This window comes from Vipera berus, assembly GCF_964194415.1.
Source record: "Vipera berus genome assembly, chromosome: 2".
NCBI classification, from domain to species: domain Eukaryota; kingdom Metazoa; phylum Chordata; class Lepidosauria; order Squamata; family Viperidae; genus Vipera; species Vipera berus.
In genome coordinates this window covers 94,128,253-94,146,803 of record NC_138203.1, presented here as the reverse complement: position 1 = coordinate 94,146,803, position 18,551 = coordinate 94,128,253, and the positions used below count along the sequence as shown (strand labels likewise).

At 41.3% G+C, this 18,551-nt stretch overlaps 1 pseudogene across 1 annotated transcript in view; it reads left to right on the top strand.

The window, feature by feature from the left end:
- The window catches only part of LOC308662759, a 29,803-nt pseudogene extending 11,580 nt beyond the window's left edge, over window positions 1–18,223 (top strand). Inside the window, exons 3-13 of the transcript XR_014028823.1 lie at window positions 14–169; window positions 1,989–2,138; window positions 5,357–5,443; window positions 5,527–5,599; window positions 5,677–5,687; window positions 8,037–8,261; window positions 11,822–12,026; window positions 14,406–14,564; window positions 15,327–15,476; window positions 17,043–17,129; window positions 17,239–18,223. The product of XR_014028823.1 is annotated as an uncharacterized misc_RNA (transcript). The remainder of the gene's footprint in view (window positions 1–13; window positions 170–1,988; window positions 2,139–5,356; window positions 5,444–5,526; window positions 5,600–5,676; window positions 5,688–8,036; window positions 8,262–11,821; window positions 12,027–14,405; window positions 14,565–15,326; window positions 15,477–17,042; window positions 17,130–17,238) is intronic.
- Window positions 18,224–18,551: the final 328 nt, after the last annotated feature.

Here is an 18,551-nt window from a genome sequence, read left to right as displayed (position 1 = left end):
TTTCGTCTCACAGATAATTTTGCACACAGAGCAGCTGTAAGGAAGGCTGTAGTCAATGATAAAGAATGGCAGGAAAAACTGGCAGCAATTCTTCCACTTCTGGATAAGCAGCATATGGAAATTGCTTATATGGTCCCCTGGTGCGAATTGGGAACTCCACCAAAAGAAGGTCTGTTTTCTTGCTCCTTAACCTATTGTACTGATTTCAAAGCCGGTGAATTGAATTCCACGGAAATTCAGAAATTGTTTGAGGAAATGGTCTGGGGAAGATACCGTATATACTTGAGTATAAGCCGACTCGAGTATAAGCCGAGACCCCCAATTTCACCCCCAAAAACTGGAAAAAGTTGTTGACTCGAGTATAAGCCGATCCGCCTTTCTGCAAGCCTCTGCCGCCAGCAGAGGCTCGATCCGCCATTTTGCAAGCCTGAATACACAGGAATACCCTGTGTGGCCGCGGCTCTCGGGGAAGCCCTGGCTGTCAGCTTCCTCGCTCCACGCTGCCATTCGGGGCCCGCGCATTCCCCGGGCAAATCGCGGCGCCCAGCAGGCGAGGAAACACGCCCGCTCCAGTCGCCCCCCCTTCCCTCAGGAGACGCGAAGCAAGTGACCGCCCGGAGCTTACCGAGGACTTGCTTCGGTGCTTCCAGGATCGCGCGCACCTCTCCCAAGCCGCCGCCGTCCGGAGACCTGCCGAAGTTTGGGGAGGTTTGGGGAGGTGCGCGCGCACCTCCCCAAACCTCCCCAAACGTCGGCAGGTCTCCGGACCTCTGCGCCCTGCCTGCCTGCTTCTTTCCGCAGCGGAAAGAAGCAGGCAGGCAGGGCGCGGAGGAACGGAGACCCGGCGACGTTTGGGGAGGTTTGGGCGCCTCCCCAAACATCGTCGGGTCTCCGTTCCTCCGCGCCCTGCCTGCCTGCTTCTTTCCGCTGCGGAAAGAAGCAGGCAGGCAGGGCGCGGAGGAACGGAGACCTGCCGACGTTTGGGGAGGTTTGGGCGCCTCCCCAAACATCGTCGGGTCTCCGTTCCTCCGCGCCCTGCCTGCCTGCTTCTTTCCGCTGCGGAAAGAAGCAGGCAGGCAGGGCGCGGAGGAACGGAGACCTGCCGACGTTTGGGGAGGTTTGGGCGCCTCCCCAAACCTCCCCAAACGTCGCCGGGTCTCCGTTCCTCCGCGCCCTGCCTGCCTGCTTCTTTCCGCAGCGGAAAGAAGCAGGCAGGCAGGGCGCGGAGGAACGGACACCTGCCGACGTTTGGGGAGGTTTGGGCGCCTCCCCAAACCTCCCCAAACGTCGCCGGGTCTCCGTTCCTCCGCGCCCTGCCTGCCTGCTTCTTTCCACAGCGGAAAGCCAGCAGCCTCTATTTCTTTTTAATTAAACTCTTCAATCAAGTTTCCCCCCTCACGTGCGCGCATGCACGCGTTTTGTGGCTCCCAGTATTTTTTTTTTCCTCTGGGAAACAGGTCCAAGTGGCTCTTTGGGTATTTAAGGTTGCCGACCCCTGGGGTAGTGGGAGAAACAAAATTGGGAATTATCATATATGCGTGACTTTCCATAGCTATGGACTGAAACCAAAACAACATTTCAAAATATTCACTCTTTTAATCTCATTTTAAAAGGTATCATATTTTTCTAGTCCTTATTTATATTTGTGTATGTGTGTGAGAGAGAAATTACTATGTCTATTGCTGTCTCTTAAAATGATTTCATATATTGGTAAAATGGCGTTTTTAAAGTGGACAAATTATATTTAAATCTCTTCTGTTTGAGACAGGCATGGGATCTGGACTGATGGGCATACCTAAACAAATGTAATTCTGAATTATGGACCAAAAGTAAATTTAAACCCAAGCATGCGTAGATTTAAAGCAAAAAGTAAAATGAAATTGAATTTAGATCAGTGGTGAAGATGTAGAAATAATGCACTGTAAAAAATGAGCTGCTTGTTTTTATCCCACTGTCTATAATAACCTGAAAATGATATTTTCTCCCAGGGGTTTATGAGTTGGTGACTTATCAGCTGAAACCAGGTGGACCAGCTTTATGGGGAAATTCATTCAAAGCAGCTATTGATGCACATGTTAGTAAAGGCTATGCAAAACTGATGGGCTTTTTCCACACAGAATATGGATTTCTTAATACAGGTACAGGCTCATGTTTTTATATTTCCAATACAAAATGATGCCCCAACATATATATGTATATATATATATATATATATATATATATATATATATATATATATATATATATATATATATATATATATATATAATATTCCTATGATCCATAACTTCACATGTGCTCAGTTAATATCTGTAACTATAGGACAGGAACAAGAAGGGATCAGGTGGGTCTAGATTTAGTCATACTTAAAAGATGAGACTTCTTCTAGGATCGGAGCCTTGACGAGGAGAAGGGGCTTGTGTGGGTAAATGAAATTGTGGGCTATGTCATCAGACATGTATATGACCAGAATTTCCCAAGGCAAATAGCTATGATGGATATCCCAGACCACGGGTCGGCAACCCACGGCTCCGGAGCCGCATGTGGCTCTTTGAGCCGTCTCCTGCGGCTCCCAGCCGCCCGGTGCGCGCGCACCTCTTCGAACGGGCAGTGGTGTGCGCGCACCTCTCCAAATGGAGAGTGGCACCACCCGTTCCGAGAGGTGCGCGCACACCTTTCCGAAGGGCGGAGGTACGCGCGCACCTCTCCAAGCCGCCGCCGTCCCGTCCGGAGACCTGCCGCGTTCGTCAAACATTGATGAACACGGCAGCTGTGCAAACGGGATGGCGGCGGTTTGGAGAGTGCGCGTTTTGCGCATGCACGTGCATGGACGCACACACGCGGCTCCCACTTTTTTTTATGTGTGACGGAACCGGTTCCCAGTGGCTCTTTTCCTTTTTCAGGTTGCCAACCCCTGTCCCAGACTAACACCAGTCACATCTGCTAACCCACACTGAACCAGCATGGCAGATTAGGGTCTATTTCTTGCACATGCTAATACACTCGTCTTGGTTGGAAACAGGCAGAAGAAGCCTTCATCCTGCAGTGGATAGATAATGGCTAAAATGATGAAAAGATAAGACCTTTTGAAAGTTATTTTTGTTTTGCCCTTCAAACAAGTTCTGTTCAAAGCAAATAGCTATGCATCAGTTATCATTGTACTATTGAAAGCAGGATCCACACTTCTAGCATCCTAAGAATATCTAAATATTTGGAGGAAAATCTTTAGGACAGTTGCCTTACAATGAGCCAGACTGTTGTTTCATCTATGTCATATCTATGCTAACTGACAATTGCTTTCTGAAGTTTTGGAAAAAGTTTACCCACTTTTTTTTTTGGTGGGGGGGAATGCCAGGACTATACAGTCATGCTCGAAATTGTTGGCACCCCAGAAATTTTTCCAGAAAATCAAGTATTTCTCACAGAAAAGTATTGCAGGAACACATGTTTTGCTATACACAGGTTTATTCCCTTTGTATGTATTGGAACACAACAAAAAAGGGAGGAAAAAAGCAAATTGGACTTAATGTCAAACAAAACTCCAAAAATGGGCTGGACAAAATTATTGGCACCCTTAACTTAATATTTGGTTACACACCCTTTGGAAAAAATAACTGAAATCAGTTGCTTCCTATAACCATCAATAAGCTTCTTACACCTCTCACCTGGAATTTTGGACCACTCTTCCTTTGCAAACTGCTCCAGGTCTCTCTTATTGGAAGGGCGCCTTTTCCCAACAGCAATTTTAAGATCTCTCCACAGGTGTTCAATGGGATTCAGATCTGGACTCATTGCTGGCCACTTCAGAACTCTCCAGCGCTTTCTTGCCATCCATTTCTGGGTGCTTTTTGACGTATGTTTGGGGTCATTGTCCTGCTGGAAGACCCAAGATCTCGGACGCAAACCCAGCTTTCTGACACTGGGCTCTACAGTGCGACCCAAAATCCTTTGGTAATCCTCAGATTTCATGATCCCTTGCACACATTCAAGGCACCCAGTGCCAGAGGCAGCAAAACAACCCCAAAACATCATTGAACCTCCACCACATTTCACTGTAGGTACTGTGTTCTTTTCTTTGTAGGCCTCATTTCATTTTCGGTAAACAGTAGAATGATGTGCTTTACCAAAAAGCTCTATCTTGGTCTCATCTGTCCACAAGACGTTTTCCCAGAAGGATTTTGGCTTACTCAAGTACATTTTAGCAAACTCTAATCTTGCTTTTTTATGTCTCTGTGTCAGCAGTGGGGTCCTCCTGGGTCTCCTGCCATAGCGTTTCATTTCATTTAAATGTCGACGGATAGTTTGTGCTGACACTGATGCTCCCTGAGCCTGCAGGACAGCTTGCATTCCTTTGGAACTTGTTTGGGGCTGCTTATACACCATCCGGACTATCCTGCGTTGCAACCTTTCATCAATTTTTCTCTTCTGTCCACGACCAGGGAGATTCGCTACAGTGCCATGGGTTGCAAACTTCTTGATAATGTTGCGCACTGTGGACAAAGGCAAATCTAGATCTCTGGAGATGGACTTGTAACCTTGAGATTGTTGATATTTGTCCACAATTTTGGTTCTCAAGTCCTCAGACAGTTCTCTTCTCCTCTTTCTGTTGTCCATGCTTAGTGTGGCACACACAGACACACAATGCAAAGACTAAGTGAACTTCTCTCCTTTTTATCTGCTTTCAGGTGTGATTTTTATATTGCCCACACCTGTTACTTGCCCAAGGTGAGTTTAAAGGAGCATCACATGCTTGAAACAATTTTATTTACCCACAATTTTGAAAGGGTGCCAATAATTTTGTCCGGCCCATTTTTGGAATTTTGTTTGACATTATGTCCAATTTGCTTTTTTTCCTCCCTTTTTTGTTGTGTTCCAATACATACAAAGGGAATAAACCTGTGCATACCAAAACATGTGTTCCTGCAATACTTTTCTGTGAGAAATACTTGATTTTCTGGAAAAATTTCTGGGGTGCCAACAATTTCGAGCATGACTGTACCTGAAATTTTAATATGCAGAACATGGAATACAGTTATTTAACTTTAGAGCAGGGGTGTCCATCTTTGCAACTTTACAACCTGTGAACTTCAACTCCCAGAATTCTCCGGTCAGTCTTAAAATTGCCAAGGTTGGACATTCCCGCTCTAGAGCAATACCGTGCCTCTGTATCATAACTGATATACTTAATTTTCCTTACTCACCTCTATGACTAGCTGGGTCTTTTATAGAATTGTACAGAGAAGGTCTTAGAGGCAGAAAAATGTTTGCAGACATTGGAATTTGAATATCATAATTTGTCCTATCGATTTATATGTACACCTTGTGCTAGTACTGTATTCTTGCTTTACTTTCACAGTTCATGTACTTTGGTGGTTTGAGAACCCAGATATCCGGGCAACTGGAAGGCATATGGCCCATGAAGATGCCAGAGTGGTAGCAGCTGGTAAGATATTACTGTGTATCTTGGAATGTCTATCAATGCTTTTTTAAAAGTTTGAGAGAGTGTATTTTAATTCTTATTTTCAGTTCGGGCGAATGTTCAGTTCTTGGAAACCCAGAAAAACATGCTTCTGATTCCTGCATCATTTTCACCTCTGAAGTAGCTTTATTCCAGTTGAATGATAGCACATAAAAGTCATTTTCTGCAACCCTCATCTGGCATTTTTATCTATAAAGGCAGATTGAGGGTAAGTTTTGAATAACAGTCATTATGTGTGGAAACTCATGTTATCCCTCTCAAATAGATACTTTTCTAATCATCTGCATAAAAATAGATTCAAATTATATGGGTAAGTAATGACTTAGTATAGAATATCAGCACTTAAATGTTTAGAGCTCAGAATAAAAAAATGGGGGATATGTCTGAATTAATATTTTCCTTCTGGTATTACACTTATATTTAAATATCTTAACTTACAAATAAAACTAAAAACAAACTAATTATAAAGTATAATAATCTAAAACTACTCAGACCTATGAGTAATAAAAAGTTGATGTCACGATGTTATTTGATCAGGAAATGCTCATGATTAATGTATAGATTGCAGTGAGATCAAGAGAAGGAAGTTTCACTTATTACAGCTGAAATGTATTTATTTATTCTTGTATATTTGGTGATGGATCTGAACTTTTTATGGTATTCATTATTGCACTATGATTGAGATTGTTAAATGCAAAATTAAATAGATTCTCTGGATTGTGTGTATGCAATTTTGTCATTTCCTGTCCTGCCCCTTAGCAGTTCCACTCATTCTGCCTATGTTACATATCTCGTAAGGCATCTTAAGTGGCATATTGTAGATTCTATATGTCATCTTTACAATCTAAAGGATATGATGTTCTTCAATCTAAAAAATAAAAAATCCATGAACATATTGCAAAATTTTGAAATATTGTATATTTTCACTGATTACATAAAATATTTTATATTTGTTAAGTTTCATACATCCCAGAACTAATTCTAATTCTTATATCTTTGGTTGAAAATTGAACTTGATTCTTCCAGTCATCTACTTTTGTGAGACTAAACGTATGGCACTTTTATCTAAATTGATATGTCAGGCTAGACTACACACCTGCTTTACATATTAGAAATAACACTCTGTAAACTTGAGAAAGGGCTACAACTGAAGCCACTTCATTTTCATTCACCTTCCTCTTAATGTTTTAACTCAATCAGTCTTTGATTCTGCAGTTCCAAAAGTTTGAAAACATAAAGCTAAGGCATGGAAAAACTGTGGCTTTTAATTCTGCATCTGATGGGGCTCCTGGTTCTGTTCAGACGAGTTGGGACAGTTCCAATTCTTCCAAATTTTAAGTCCACCACATCTGAAGGACGTCCAGTATGAAAAGGCTGCCAGACGGACCAAAACAAAGTATGTCACCCTTTGAAGCCGTTTCCTTCATTTTGCCTTAGTCTGAACGTGTAAACACAGGGCGATTTGCTCTGTGCCGCTGTATAGGTAACAACAGCCCCTGGAAACCGCTGGCACCGGAAATGTGGATTCACCTTTTCACGATTTGATCTTTATACTGCAGTGCTTTTTTTGTAAAAGAAAAAGGTGCCGGAACTCACACGTTACACAACCCGCCTTGCCTATCCTACAAGGTTCCATCCAAAAAAGGTGCCGGAACTCCGTTCTGAGCGTTCAATGAGAAAAAAAGCCCTGTTATACTGTAACGTAGGGGTCTTCAAACTTGGCCCTTTTATGACTTGTGGACTTCAACTCCCAGAATTCTTTAGCCATGCACACTGGCTGAGGAATTCTGGGAGTTGAAGTCCACAAGTCATAAAAGGGCCAAGTTTGAAGACCCCTGCAACGTCTCGGCCATACAGCCTATAGCTTAACGCCCCTCCTGGCAATAGTAAAATTCCAGTTTTCAGTTCCTTAAGAGAGAGCAGGCAATACGGCACGGTTTTCACAAAATAGGCATTTCTACCACTCTTTGTGATAGTCCTACCGGAAGCTCCAGGGAAAAGTTTTAGTTGAGGAATTTATACGGTCTAATGAGCACATAATGCCGGAACTAATAATTCTGGAGCTGAGAAACGAGAAATCCCATTGCAAACGCCCCCTCCCCCGCGGGTGACATTGGATTCCCTTCGCAAAACGACCCTTCACGCGCGCTCAAGCGTCTCCCCTGGAGTTTCGCGGGGAAACGTTTGAACAAAGTCCAAGGAAACCCCCCCAAGAGTGGCGGGATTACCATCTATCGCAGGAGTCTTCAAACTTGGCCCTTTTATGACTTGTGGACTTCAACTCCCAGAATTCCTCAGTCAGGCACTCTGGCTGAGGAATTCTGGGAGTTGAAGTCCACGAGTCATAAAAGGGCCAAGTTTGAAAACCCCCTGATCTATCGGCTCCAGCAATCCTGGCCGAGGATCAAGGATGCCGAGAGTTGCAATTTAACCACATCTTCAGCTAAGAAGTAAGACTTCCGCGTGTCTCCCGCCCCCCGCGCGCACACACACACACGTGTCGTGGCGGAAAGGGGTTGGGAAGAGGCGGCGCGGCCCATCCAGGCTTGCTGAGGAGGCGGCCACGAGTTTCTCCTCGGCCAATGCTTTGCCTCGATGCGGCGGCGGCGGGCGGGTCAGACGGCAGTAGGAAGTGCCGTTTACCGCCCTTAAGCTGGGCTCCGTCCCTTGGCTGTTGCGGCGCTGCTGCCTTTGCGGCGCCCGGGCGATTGTTAAGACCATGCAGGGCCCCCGGGCAGTCCTCAGAGGAGTCGGGGCAGCGGCGCGAGCGGTCAGCGCCCAGGTAAAAGGAGGGAACGGAGGAAGACGCTGGGGTGGAGGACAGAACTTCGTAGTTCCTGTGTGCAGTGCGGAACTGTTGGGCAGGCAGGCGTCCAACAGGTGGGGCCCTCCCTGCAAGAGATGCTCCGCAATGGCGCCGCAGCCGCCTTCCGTTTAATCCAGGGGTCTTCAAACTTGGCCCTTTTATGACTTGTGGACTTCAACTCCCAGAATTCCTCAGCCAGCAAAGCTGGCTGAGGAATTCTGGGAGTTGAAGTCCACAAGTCATAAAAGGGCCAAGTTTGAAGACCCCTGGTTTAATCTTTGCCGCTTGCTGTAAAACGACGGGAGAAAAGGAGCGGTGAGGGAGAAGACCAAAGAGCCGAGGAAGCTAGGAGGAAAAAGTCGGCCGGAAGGAATTGTTCTATTGGAGGCAAAAGGACTTGGAAAAACCCCTTGGATTTGAGTTTGGGTTGGGTCGGGGGAAAAAAAAAGTCTTTGAAGAAAGTATGCGGATCAAGCCACCTCTGGCTCGACTTGCCTTTTCTAGCCTTTGAACGAAGTGTTGGCAGTTAAGGAAACAAAACGCCACTGGAGAAAAGAGGACTTTCCCAAAAATTATTTATTTATTTATTCATTTATTTATTTGTTTGTTTGTTTGTTTGATTTATATACCGCCCTCTCCCGAAGGACTCAGGGCGGTGTACAGGGCAATAAAAATAAGAATACGGGATACAAGATTTAAAGTTAAATGATTGTGCCCAATGTAGTAGGTTAGCAGGACATGCACCCCCTCCCTATTCTCCTTTGTTGCCTGTCCAAAGATATTGTCGTTTATTCTACTGTCTTCCTCTTTATTCATTCTGAGCCACCATCTCCCATGTACTCCTAAAGGCAGGTTTGGGCTGATGGTTAGAAAACCAGTGTTTAAATGAACAAAGTGATGGGACAACTATAGAGCCTCTTTCCCTGTGTTTAGAGTAGGCAGATGCGGATCAGAGGATGGGAATCCTCTCCCTGTGCAAGACAGCTAAATCCACTTTCTCTGTAAAACTATTAACTATGGAGCCTTAAATGTTCTTTAACATTTGCTGTGTTGGTATCAAAAGAATCCTTATTTGTGAAGGAATGAGTGCTAATGCACACTAGATGACATTTGATTTTTTTTATCTGCCTATTGCTTTATAAGTAATTCAAGGCAGCAAACATACATCATACTCCTTCCTCTTATTTTTACTATGACAATAACCTTGTGAGGTGGATTGGAGTGAAAGAGAGTGAGCCAGCCGGCTTTCATGCCAAAAGCAGAACTAGTGCTCATAGTCTCCTGGTTTCTAGGCCAGCACCTTAACTACTACACTAAACAGACATTTCTATTGTAGAACCAATGTAGGGCTTATCTAGCTGTAAATGTATGCATTCAAACTCCCACACTGATTTGTTTTTATGTCTTAAAAAAATTAAAACGTTCCACATGCATTTTCCCCTCCTGCTTCTGCAGCTTGTATTCTAGTATTTTGTTCTGTTCCTCATTTGTGAATGTATCATTAATTGCATTATAACTGCCTTTTGTACTTTTATCATCAAATAATCTGTTAACTAACAAAAAAGCCAAAGGCCATCCAGTAATTTTTGCAGATGTATGCAGATTTAAACTGATTTTTAAGCTCTGTATTCTACAGGCATGTCAAACTCGCGATGTCACGTGACTTTTTCCCATTGCCGAAAATGGGATGGGCGCGGTTTCTCCGTGATGCTCTGGCCTGCGGGCCGGCAGTTTGACACCCCAGTTCAGCTCCATAATCGTTGTTAAATTTCCCTGTTTTTTCTGAGCTTGGTTGAATAAAAATATATGCATTGTTCTAAAACTGCTTTTTTATATAACTGGGGCATTTGGCTGGCTTGACACAAAACATTTTTTTCCAGAAGTGCCACATTTGATATGTAAAGTGAAATCTTGAATTTTGACATTGTGGCTGTGATGAAACTATTGGATGAATAATTCAGCATAGTTGGAAGGCTTGTTCTAACAAGAGGGCTACTCAATTTGTGCTGCAAAATCAAGATGACCACCAGATGGTAGCGTATAAGATACAAATTCATCTCTCTTCTGCCATCTTGTGATTATTTCACATGTTGCAGTCCAAATTCACTATCTCTTTTATTGCTCCTTTTGCTCTAAAGGCCCTATATCTCTCCTGTAATATTCAGTTGCCAGCAACTTTTGAGAAGGAAAAATACAGCAATGAAGCTAATGTGATGTGATTAAAATGTTTTCAATTGTTAAAGAGCACTGATTGCATACTTGAGGATCAAAAGTAATTAGTGAATAATCCAGCTCCCACTTTTGTAGTGTTATCTAGACACTGAAATTAATACCATATCACTCTCATTGTTTGCTTTTTCTATCTTTCTTTGGATCAGGTGGAGTAATCAGTGCTTTGCATTGAGTAATTCCTAGTGCAATACTACCAGTTTAAACAAAGACAAGACGAATGTTTAGAGAGTAAAGATGACCTTATTGCTCTGTAGATTTTATTTAATTGCAAAATAAATCAAGTTTAGTGATACCACTGCTATGGCCTGTCTGGTACTTGTATAGCAACCATGACTGTAAGATTAAAAAAGGCCAAAGTGCAGTTCTAAAATTCCAGGCTTGTACAAAGTCCTATAAAACCATGGCTTGCTGAAATTATTGGCAGGGTTTGTAATTGTGCAAAGCTATGGTGGATCAACTACAGTGGCTATTTTTCGCCCATTGCAGTAACAAAAATGGAACATACTGCATTTTGGCCTGGTGCAATGTTTGAATCCAGGACACATTTGTACAAAAAATTGAATTTAGCAGTTTTATAGAAGGGTCAAAAATCAAAGTGTCATGGGTAGCCAGAGAATAAGGTGTTCTAAGAACATAATAATAAAAAAAACACCATAGTCTCATCTAATCCAGCAATTTGCGCCACCCAATAGCCATTCAGATCCAGATAGCCAAGAATGTATAGTAGCACAAGAGTCTCTTCTCCGCTTCTGTTACTCTGTATCCTACTTGTATTCAGCATATAACCATTAACACTACTCTCCATTGATGATACTAAACCCTGTGAATGTTTGTTTCCTTTTAAACCATTTTGACCCATTCATTGGTGACCGTTGCCACATCTGATGACTGTGATCTTCATAGTTTAGCTGATTCTTTTATACTAAAAATTGAATGTGCCTTGAGTTGGGAATTCTGGCCACTATTGTTAGCATAATAATCCTGCTTTCCCTAGTCCAGGGGTAGGCAACCTCGGCTCTTTTATGACTCATGGACTTCAACTCCCATGAGTCATAAAAGAGCCAAGGTTGCCTACCCCTGCCCTAGTCTTTCACCTCAAAATGGGTTTAATTTTAGATTCTCTACTTTGTGGCACCAAATTGTAGAAGACTGCGGTAGTCTTTCTCTTACTTTTTCACATCACACTGCAAATGTGAAAGAAAAATATATTGCAGATTATTTGCATTCGTTCATATTTATCTGAATAAATAAGTAATTCATTACTATTATCAGCATTTACGTGTGTTTCTTTTATTTATTTTCAGGCTGCATCTTTTGCCACAGGGCCACGACAGACCGATGGGACATTCTATGAGTTTCGTACTTACACAGTTAAGCCAAACAAGATGAAAGATTTTCTGGACCTCACCAGTCAAAACATTCACCTTCGCACAGTTCATTCCCCGATGGTTGGATACTGGACTCTAGAATTTGGGGGACTGAATAAAGTTTTCCACATTTGGAAATACGGTACCGTATGCATTGTTTTACGTTATTTATCAAACTTCTGTACTGCTCGTCACATTCCTGTGCCTCTGGGTGGTTTACAAATAAAATGCTAAAAACATATCAAAAGTCACAGTTAATGCAAAGTTAGAAAGCAGAATGAGAGTTAAAAAGAACAATTGCAAAGTTAAAAGGCAGAGGGACCATCTTCAATCCACCAACCACCCCCAGGATTGCATGACTCCCGTGTCCAGTGGTGGGATTCAGCTGGTTCGCACAACTTCGGCAGAACTGTTAGCTAATTTTTTTGTTGCCCAGGCCCAGAATGGACTTCTGGAAGTGGCATCCACCCAGAGAACCGGTTGTTCACATATTTGAATCCCACCACTGCCCATGTCAGTTGGAGCCGGGTAAGGGTGCTCTTTTGAAAGGCTAAGAGAGTGACTTGCCTCGGGTGGGAGGGAGGGAGGAGTAAGATATTTCCATAGGTGTATTATAGTACTTATTATGTGATGGATTAAGTAATAAGATTATTATTCTGGCTTCCCATGGGATATGGGATGTCTTCAGATTATTCAACCAGTATGAAAAGATTCACTGCAGAAACTCCTGTTACCGCCAGTGCGGTTTAAATAAGAAATCTTAGAAACTGTTAAGAAAGCAAGCAGCATCTCTCAAGAGCTAACGTTTTATTTAACAACTGCCAGTTCCTGGCTAGTTTTATTGCAGTCCAATAAAAGGCTATTACTTCACAATTTAGTTGGTTTAAAATTGACAAAATAAACTTTTCGGTCAGAACGTGCATATACGTTTGGAATCAGTATAGCTTCAAAATTATGGGGAATGCTATAAGGCTCACTCAATTTTGTAAATAGCCTTCAAGCCCCATCAGCCCCTTCCTTGTTGCAACTTTTCTATTCTCTGATTCTCTGAGCAGCACAGACTGCTGTCTTACAGAATCGTAAACTCCCAAACGAAGAACAAGTCTCCTGTATTCTATTTTTAGTCTAAGAAATGGTATTGTTGGTGGTCTGAAAATAGAGTGTGGGAGATTATGCATTCATTAGAATTGTAAATTAACTAAGGAGTTACATTTTGATTAAGGGTGAGGAATTCAGGGGTATACTGAATTCAAAAGAGGGAAAATAATCTAGATACTAAGGTTAATGTCAGGTTCTTGACTGTTCCATCTCTGCAGAAAGTGGATTTCTTCCATATTTTCTATAGCAACATTTATTGAAATATATCTGGGACAGTGTTTCTCAACCTTGGAAAGTTTAAGCTGTGTGGACTTCACCTCCCAGAATTCCCCAGCCAGCCAGCTGACTGGGAAACATTGGGAGTTGAAGTCCACACAGTTTCAACTTGCCAAGATTGAGAAACGCTGGTCTAGGATAAGGGTATAGAGATTTCCGCAACTGGACTGAATTAAATATTTTTCTCAGATTTTAAGATGAAGACTTTTCCCATCTCTTATTCATGGTTCCCAGGTGAATTGGTGAAGGAGCTGTTCTCTTAAAATGATAAGGTAGGAATATCCAGCTGGTTAGAATGGGAATGGCTCCCTGGTTGTAAAGTTGGTGTTACAGTACTCTGCCTATAATCTTCTAATTAGAATTTGAAATTAAAACTTGGGATCTTAAGGCCTTTATTAACTACTCTCTTGTTCAGTTCTTAGTGTGCTTGCTTGGCTCAGCAGGCCACAGTGCCCATCTTGGCCTTGCCTGGTCTGAGAAGCTAAGCAAGGGAGACCACTAGAGAATGCCAGGGTAGTGGTGGGCTACACTGGGAAGTTAAAAAAAATCAGAAGAAGCCAATGGGCAATACTCTGATTCTGTTGCAAAGCAACAACAACAGCAGCAGAGTCAACCTTGTCTGAAAGAAGATGCATGTCCATGGTAGATCTCACAAGGTCAAATACCCCAGCATACCTCTGACTATTGTCGAGTCAAACTGGTGAGATTGATTCAGAATTTTTTTTTTTTTGAGAATTCAATCAGAAGCACAAGACCTTACCAAAGGTACATTTTGTTTTCTTGTTTTGGCATGTTTTTATTAGATGTTAAGGAAAATACACAGAGAATCACAAAAGAGAGGCAAGATGCTAATATATCGTCAGTTAGTTGTAAATAACTGAACATATTATGTTCCTTTAAAAAAAAATTTTAAAACAGCGTTAGGCTCCAAGCAAGAATGAATGTACAAAACAAAAACCCTGGATAAATCTGTCATGGGAACATAACAGATAATGGCTTTTATTCAATCTGAAAACTAAAAAAAATGGCTGACTTTAGATGAACAAGAAGTAATGATTATGAGAGAGTCATTATGAAAAACATAAATGACGAACTAGATGGCTAAATGCGGATGTCTTAAATTTACTATATCTTTCCTTGTTTGTAGAGAGCTTTGCACAAAGGGCCGCTGTCCGTACAGCATTAACCAAAGATCAGGAGTGGCAGGAAAAATACATCTCTTACATGCTGCCCTTGTTGGACAAACAAGAGAATGAGATTACTTACCTGGTCCCCTGGTGTGAACTTGGCAGCTCTGAAAAAGATGGTACACTGAATGTTCACTTAATTGAGACACTGGGTATTTTGGAATTTTTAAATGAGTAGACTGGCTGGTTTTTCTCGAGTGCAGTTCTGTCATGTAGTGGGTGAACTTTGTGCTGAAAGTCACTTACCCAGTGGCTTTTTAAATTATAGTAATTGTGGTTCCTTTTGAAAATCTAAATCTTTAGAAGCCCAGCTACTGAAGGTGTGTGCTTAGCACTATCACTGTTAATTATTGTGCAGCTTAAAATTATCATTTCAGTTCATGAAAGAAAAAAATAAGCATTTGTGCCTCTGGCAAGTACAATGTATACACATAAGCACACGTTAGAGTGTGTTTTAAATCTCTGCCACTTTAATCTGTGTGGGGAATTCTGGGGATTGAAGTCCACACAGCTTGAAATTGTGGAGCAATCTATAGAGGTTCTCTCTGATGTTAGAATTCCTAAGTGGACAAATGGGACGTTGAACTCGAAAACTACCATTTCAATTGAAAAATAATAATAGCACTTAAGATTTCCATGCATTTCTGCCAACAATATTAGTTTCTTGTTTAAATACATTTGATGTTTTCATAATTTTTCAATTGCCCCATTATAGCAAGGAATAGAAATTCAAAAATGAAAACTTCAAATATTCTCAGTACCGAATTACATTCTTGTACAAAATCTGTATTCATTTCCAAAATATGCACATAATATATATTGAGAAGACATTACAAATTCTGAAATCTTTTTCTTGTGGTGTTGCTGCTCCCCCACCCCAGGAGTCTATGAGTTGGTTACCTTCCAAATGAAACCTGGTGGACCAGCCGTGTGGGGACAGTCCTTTAAAGCTGCAATTAAAGCCCACATAAACAGTGGATACACTAAGCTGATCGGTGTCTTCCATACCGAATATGGACTACTCAACCGAGGTATAATTGCTTATCAGATTTCAGTACAATATTGGGCTACTACCTTTTAGGTAAGAAGTAAGGAAACTAGGGACACAGTGGCTCAGTGGGTTAGGACGCTGAGCTTGTCGATCAGAAGGTCGGCAGTTTGGCGGGTCGAATCCCGAGTGCCGCATGTCTCAGCTTCTGCCAACCTAGCAGTTCGAAAGCACGTAAAAATGCAAGTAGAAAAATAGGGACCACTACGGTGGGAAGGTAACAGCGTTCCGTGCGCCTTTGGCGTCTAGTCATGCCGGCCACATACCATGGAGACGTCCTCGGACAAACGCTGGCTCTTCGGCTTTGAAACGGAGATGAGCACCAGCCCCTAGAGTCGGAAACGACTAGCACGCATGTGCGGGGGAACCTTTACCTTTACTTTAAGGAAACATAGCCTTCAATTCATGGCTGATCTTATCTGGGCTTGAAGCTAAGCAAAATTTAATGTGATTTATACTTGGGATGGGAGACTTGCCAGGGAATCTCAGGGCTAAAGGTTAATGTGGAAAATTGAAAAATACCTTCAAAGAAGGCATAGTGTTGCCAAAAGGTCTGAATGTATATGTTCAGAAAGCTGCCTAGAATCAGACTTGACTCAGAAGCAACTACCGGTAAATTTCATTTTTGATGTGTGCCGCTGTGCCCACAGTAAAAAAAGGACAGTATCTTAAATGTAAGGGAAATAAACTATAGGAAGTCCTTGTTTACTGACCACAATTGGGACTGGCAATTCCATTGCTAATCGCCATGGTCATTCAAACAAAAATTGTGTGACTGCGCTGGGATCAGGCTAACGTCTTTTACTCTTTGGTAGAAGAATCAGGGCTTTTTTTCTCATAGAACGCTCAGAACGGAGTTCCGGCACCTTTTTTGGATGGAACCTTGTAGGGTAGGCAAGGCGGGTTGTATGACGTGTGTGAGTTCCAGCACCTTTTTCTTTTACAAAAAAAGCACTGAGAAGAATAATCACTTTCTTTGCTTCTTAAGAGAAATTCTGTTTTAGTCCATGCTTAGAACCTGAGCACTGGGTGATTAAAATAGTTAGGAATTCAGACAGAACTTGCAGGTTCTCTTATTTGACAAGAATATTTGGACATAATGTTTAATTATGATTTAAACATTTAATAATTTAATCCATTCAATCAAGAGATCTAATTAATTTAATTTCATTAATAATTTCATTAATTTGGTCCAGTAATTTAATTATTGAATACACGAGGACCATAATAATTATTGCTGTTGTATATACGATGCTTACAGTCTGTGTTTTTGCCCTGACCTGGTATTCCATTGATGTGTGAATTGAAAGGAATTCTTTCATATCCAATATAAATGACTACTATCCATGACGAGGGATAGGCATAGCTTTCCGAATGAAGATTATTCAGCAAAGCATATTTTAATAAATGCATTGCCTGTTTAATTCATATTTTTATTGAGTTGCAATTTAGCTTTCCGAATGAAGACTATTCAGCAAAGTATATTTTAATAAATGCATTGCCTATTTAATTCATATTTTTATTGAGTTGCAGTTTTCTGTCTCTGTAGTTCACGTGCTTTGGTGGAATGAGAGCTCAGATAGTCGGGCAGCTGGAAGACATTATGCCCACGAGGATCCTCGGTTAGTAGCAGCTGGTAAGTGAAAGATTTCTCGTCTTTTCCCTTTCCCTTTGGAATTCTCTCTTTGAAAAAAAAATTATATGCCACTATTAACCTTTTAATTGCCTGTGTAATTTACTTTTAGTTCGAGAAAGCGTTCAATTCCTGGAATCACAGCAGAACAACCTCCTGCTTCCTACAGCGTTCTCGCCATTAAAATAAATATAATGCATAATGGACAAAAAAAATTTCATTGCACTAAGGACATCTAAGGGTTTTGATAATCCAGCTATATTTTCCCCATTTATAAAATATGATACGAACCTAGTCTCTATTTCAATGATATACCTATTTCCCTTGCTGGAAATAGGAAGTTTAATCTCCCGCCCAGTGAAATGATAATTCAAGGTTTACTAAATTCTCTTATGAAAATGAACTTCCATAAATTCTTTGTATTAGGCTCCTTCCTTTTATAGTTATAAATCTGTAAAAGTGTCTCCGCAAAAGATGAAAATAGAGTCCAGAATATTTAAAGCATAATTTTTGTTGATTTTTCTGAACTACTGTACACATCATGAATAAGGATCTTTTCTAAATGGCCCTTTACGGTTCCAAAGCATTATTGTCAGGTTTTTTAATAGACATTTTGCTTGTTCTAAACCTAAGTGCTACGTTACTCTGAAGTAACATATATTTTCCCACAATTCTATCATTGTCTTAAGCGTGGAATTTTAACATTTCTTTTTCTCTGCTTATCACTGTGGTAGAACTGGGCCAAAAAAAGTGTTTGCACTGGAACTTCAGTCGAATGAAAAGTGTTCAGCAAATCATGAACCTGAGCTTTTCTTTCATTTTAAAAAAAATATTTTTTTCTTATAAATAACATCCAGGTCTCTTCCAGCTTTTCTTTCCTTTTCAAATTCAAATATATTTTTTTTCATTTATTCAGAGCTAGCTCTGGCAAGTTCAAATGCAGAAACCGAGTAAACTGATTTATTCTGAGAGAATCACTCGCAGCGGCAATATTATGTAGCATACACATTTTTATATTCTTGAACCAGTCGTAAGATTGCAGCTCCTGAAATGTAATTGTTGGAACTGAAACATTAAAATTGTTTTTTTGAAATGCTTATATTGTGTGTTTCTATTTTAATCAACGGCTGTTGCTTCCGATTTTAATCATGACACCCATATTAAAAATGTTTTTTAAATGTAAGTCTGGGTCATGAACTTTTTTCAAGCTAGTTACTGGGGAACCAAATATTTTTGTAGTAGGATTAGAATTCATTCCCTTCTAGCACAACCCAGAAAACCAGTGTGATGTAGCATTAAGGTGCTGTGCTAGGAAGAAAGACATCCAGGATCCAATTTTCCATCCAGGATCCAATTTTCCCTTAGGCACAGAAGCCAGCTGGATGGACTTGGCCATTCGTGCTCTTTCATCCCTAATTAGGGACA